The sequence below is a fragment of the Triticum aestivum genome, chromosome 4B (assembly GCF_018294505.1).
Source record: "Triticum aestivum cultivar Chinese Spring chromosome 4B, IWGSC CS RefSeq v2.1, whole genome shotgun sequence".
Lineage (NCBI taxonomy): Eukaryota > Viridiplantae > Streptophyta > Magnoliopsida > Poales > Poaceae > Triticum > Triticum aestivum.
In genome coordinates, this window is record NC_057804.1 from 454773949 (window position 1) to 454779330 (window position 5382).

Consider the following 5382-nt stretch of genomic DNA (forward strand, 5'->3'; position numbering starts at 1 on the left):
CCTTAAGTCAATGAACTTTTTTCAAAGCAAGAAAAAAACCTTTTTAAATTCTTGGCTATTTTTGAGCGCATGAAATTTTCAGAAACTTAATGGTCAATCCATGGCAGTCAACTGGTCAAAAGTCATTGGTTGAATTTCAACTCATTAGTGGTTGCCACAAAAAAAATATTAGTGCTCAATGACATATTGGGTCAACTGGTCAAACAAAGAAATCTGGCCCAGCAAGAGAGCGAGCAAAAGATCTTGTATATATGGATGAGCGAGCGAACGAACGAGCTAGCTGGGCCGCGGCCTGCCAGGGCGCCTGTTAGCTCCGGTTAATGTTCAGCCGCTAAAGGCACGAATTAGGGTCGTTTCAACGCTCGATGGCCCGGCCCAGTCGGCCCAGTTGGGGAGGCTGACTATTCGCCCGCTAACAGTGGCATATAGGGGCTCCCGAGTGCCAAGCCCTTCGTATGTTGATCTGCTTTAAGTTTGGTTTCTGAAAAAATTACGGAAATAGTTCAAAACAAACCTTAAATTTGTAGACGAAAGCTAAATCAAACCCCGGACACATAGTCCCTGAAATCAGTACACCGAACTCTTGACCCTAGTCTATTTTGAACATTGAGAGCGTTCCCGAGGACTTGAGACTGTTCCCGAAGAGGGATTGATGACATGGCAGGTCGAACCCGGGACTTTTGGCTGCGGTAAGGGAGTTTTTTTCTTGGCAAATTGCCATTGTTTAGCGCGCATGGAGCCGTGTGTCGTGAGGATTCGAACGTGGGCGCTTCCGCTAGAACTCTGGGATGGTAGCCAGTAGTGTTAACGTGCTGGTGTCTCGTTATGCAGCGTGACATATTAATATAAGCTAACAGCAGCGACAGATCCTGAAAACAAATGTGAAGCATTCTGTTGAAAAAGTGAATATTTTCTTACGCGGATATTTTGAAAACTTGTGACCAACAAGTTTAAACTCTACAATTTTTCAAAAATCAAGAACATTTCTTTGAATTTTTGAACATTTTGAAATATCAATATTTTTTGAAAACATGACCAAATTTTGAAAACCTAGGAGATACTGTATCGAACTTTTTTTTCAAATTCATGAACATTACAACACAAACGTTTTTAAAACTTAAAAAATCAATAACATTTTTTGAACTAATGGACAACAGTTAAATACTGGAGGTGGGCTAGCGAAAAAAAAATTAAAACCCAAACAATTTTCCAAATTTGTGAACATTTCCTTAAAACAATGAACATTTTCAAATTTGTACAATTTTTCAAAGTCTTGAACAATTTTTCGAAACTATAATATTTTTTGAAGAATTGGGACCATTTTTTGAATTTTGAACAAATTTTGGAATGAGAACAAAAATTAAAGTTCCGAACATTTTTTCAAATTGCTTCTGAATATTTATTGAAGAATGGAACATTTTCTGAAAGAATGTTAATGATGTATCTAAAAATATTAAACATTTATAAAACAATGTTCCTGATGTATACAAAAAATGCAGAACGTGTATGTAAGAAGTAGACATCAAAAACATATATTTGAAAAATAATGTTCCTGATGTGTACGGAAAATATACAATGTGTATAGAAAAAGGAAATTGGCATCAGAACATATATTTAAAATAATGTTAGTTGTGTATTTGAAAACAGTTAAAAGTGCATTGAAAAATGTACCTAATGTATACGGAAAATGTAGAGTTGTGTTTTGATAAAACCCCGAAGAAAACTGAGAAAGAAACAAAAAAAGGAAAAAGAAAATAAGAAAACCAAAGAAAACCAGAGAAAAATCATTGCAAAAAAGAAATAGAAACAAAATAAAACAAAAAACCAGGAGATAACTGAAAAATAAATAGAAGAACCACACTATAACGAAGAAAACTGGTAAAGAAATTGAAAAAAGAAAAGAAAAAAAAAAGGAAAACCCCAAAACAAGCAGCGATCATAACGAACGGAGGAACACGTGATCTAGTCAACGATCCCAGGGTTTAACTTGCCGCGTCAACGAATACCAGCTAATTACTCTCAAGATTCAAAATAGACCGGTATCGAAGCGTTCGATGTGCTGATTTCAAGGATCGGGAGTTAAGGGTTCGATTTAGCTTTCGTCTACAATTTCAAGGTTTGTTTTGAACTTTTTCAAAAAATAAATAAAAATGCGAATAATACTGGAGTTTTATTCTAAAGTCACAAGGTTACAATCGAGAGGCAATAAGTTCTCATAACATGGAGGACATCTGCTCATCCATACTGCAGTACATGACTATGTACGGCTATAATTTACCATAGAATCTGCTACCTATTTTGAGTCCTACTAATATTTTGTGGAATAAACTCCCTATTATCCATCAAATATTTAATTTCTGCTACTAGATGACCATAGGCCGGTCGGGACATACTATCATCAGAGAGGATCGAAAGGGCAGTATAGGAATCAGATTGCACCCTAACTAGTCGATTAGTATGTTGTGAAGCAAGGGCCATCCCATGCATTATTGCATGTATCTTCTCCTCGAGCGCCTCATTGCAATTGAATATAACACGGTAAGCAGCAGAGATAATAGATCCATCATTACAACGTAAGATCATACCAGCACATGCCTTGACATCATTAGCTGAGAAAGATTCATCAACAGACAACGACCCAATTTGCTAGAGGTGGTGGCGAGTGAACAGGAGCCGCGGCCTGCTGAATACTAATAGGAATAACCTCCTCCCATGCCAACATCTTCCTTTTAAATATTTCTTACACACTATAATCCCTGGCTGGATCAAGAGACGTATAATAACTATTCAAAAAATTCATAGCAACATCAACCGGTGGCACTTCCTTGTCACGCACAACATCATTGTGAAGTTGTCAAATTCTTCATATAAGTAGAATGACCATATCACGAACCTTATTATCACATGCCGCAAGCACATGCAGTAGCCACTCTTTACCATTATCTAGTAGCAGATCGTCAGTTGGCAATGGCCATAACTCTCGCATCCTCTGCCACACGAGTCATGCTTGAGGGCATGCAACTAGGGCATGGTAAGAACCTTCACTCTCCCGGCCGCACGCCTGACAACAATCAATGGTACCAATGTGTCGGTATAACTTGTTTTGATCAGTGGTAAGAGCACCTTATGCGGCCTTCCAAGCTATAATATACGCATTTTAAGAGGAACTTTAGTGTACTATGTACACACAAACGACCATCAAGAAAAGCAACAAAAGCACAAATAGCTAGAGAAGGTTCTTAGGCATTCTTGTTCATCCACTTGGCAAAAGAAAAAAGAAATCAATCAATCAAAGCAACAAGTGGATGTCCTCGAATGAGTTAAATATGCATCCAACATGCTCACACAATAAAATGGCAAATGAAATATGTGGCAAAGCATTCACAAACAATTCTAGCATCTATCAAACAATTGGTGATGACTAGGTCATCTATATATGAGTATATTGACTTAGAAGTCAAATGAGAACATTTGATCATAGGTCATACTCATCGTTTAAGCTCAAGTGGGGTTACCGCTTTTACATAATGCATTGATGTGTTCACACATTAGAGTTGCTTTGACTCAATTCTTAGAGTTAAGCTCCCCTAGATGTGAGATCCCCCCTTAGAGGGATGAGCTAACCTTGGGTTTTGTCGATGATGACTTCATGTAGGTGTTGAAGATGTGGATGCTCAATGTTGATGAAGATCATTTGGAGCAATCCTTTGGAGTGACTTGCACTTTCAGTACCTACACGGGCTAGTCCCACAAGGAACAAACAAGGATATCCATAGACATAGAGTGATGCACACACAAGATGATGTCCATGAATGCATTAGGTTACCTTGTCCCTTGTCTTACCAACAAGAGGGTTTGTGACTCCTTGAACTAGTGCAAGATGTGGAAGTTGATTGCACTTGTTGTTGCCAAAATGATATGAGTGAAGTATGTTGGCGGAGTCACCCTCAAGAACTCTCTAGTTCTTCTTCTTTGGAATCCACATCATCTTGGTGGGAATCCTCGGAGTTGTAGTCATACTTGATGAAGTAGAACTTGACGTTGTCTTGGGAACCCACTTGACCAAGGCCTTAGGAGCTTCTTCAAATGCATCAATCTCCTCTTGAAGCTTGTCCTTGCCTTTTTGCTTGTGGTCTTGTGGTGGAAGATCATCTTGAGCTTGTGTCCCTTTGAAGGAAGTAGGATCATACTTCTCTTGTTGTGGAACAAACTTCGTCTTGGGATATTGATCTTCTTCCCGCTCAACTCCATTGGCATTGAACTTTCGTTCAAAACCAACACCTTGGTTCTTCCGGTGCCTTCCTTGCTTGCATACAATTTCCTCAAATTGCTTACTCCCGGCAAGGCTCTTGTAAACACCTTTCTCTATAATTCCCTTCAATAAGCTATTTTATTGCTCAACTGTAACTTGTCTAAGAGAATCATTAGTGGAATCAAGAGAACTACTAGAAGCAACAATATTGGATTTAGCATGATGATTGTTACTACTAGAGGAAGAATCTTTCTTGTTCTTGTTAATGGACTTGACTTGAGGCATGTAAGTTGATAAGAGTAAACGCTTGGCAATGTAAGAAGAACTTTTCTTATGGAGATCATCATTGATTGCCTTTAAGAACTCATGCTCTTGCTCAAGGTTGAGCTTTTCAAAGCGTAACTTCTCATGAGCCCTTAAAAGTTCTCGATGATCTTCTAAGATAGTTTCATGAGCTAACTTAAGAGTGTTTAGTTCTTTAGTTAGAATCTCAATCTTCTCCTTATCATTTTCATTCATTTTATCTTGATTAGCATGATTAATTGACGTCTCATCATAGTATTCATCACTAGAGTTGTCAACAAGTAAATCATCATCACCTAACAAGTCATCTTCATCACTATTGAAATCAACGTACTCGGGGTGTGTTACCTTAGGGCCTTTAGCCATGAAGCATCTCCCAAGTCCTTCATTGGGTGAATCAAATATGTCGTAGGAGTTGGTTGACACAAGTGCTAGACCGGCAACACCTTCATCTTGAGTATGTTCGGAGTCGGAGTGATAGCTTCTCTCGGAGTGATTGTCGGAGTCGGAGCTGGATACTCATTCACCAACATGAGCTTGATGTCTTTGTTTTGTGTAGCTCCTTGATGACTTGTCATTCCTTTCCGAATCCTTGCTTCTCCGGGATGTTCTTTGTTCATAACGATCATCTCTACTCCTTCTCTCTCTTGGTGGTGATTCTTCTCTTCTACTTCTCCTCTTGGGTGATTCTTCTCTTCTTTTGTGGGGTGTCGTACACTCATTGGAATAGTGTGCGGGTCTCCCACAATTGTAGCAATTGCGCTCTCGACTAGAAGATCTTTTGTCATTGTACGACCTTGACTTAGAGCTTCTCTCTTTGCTTCTAC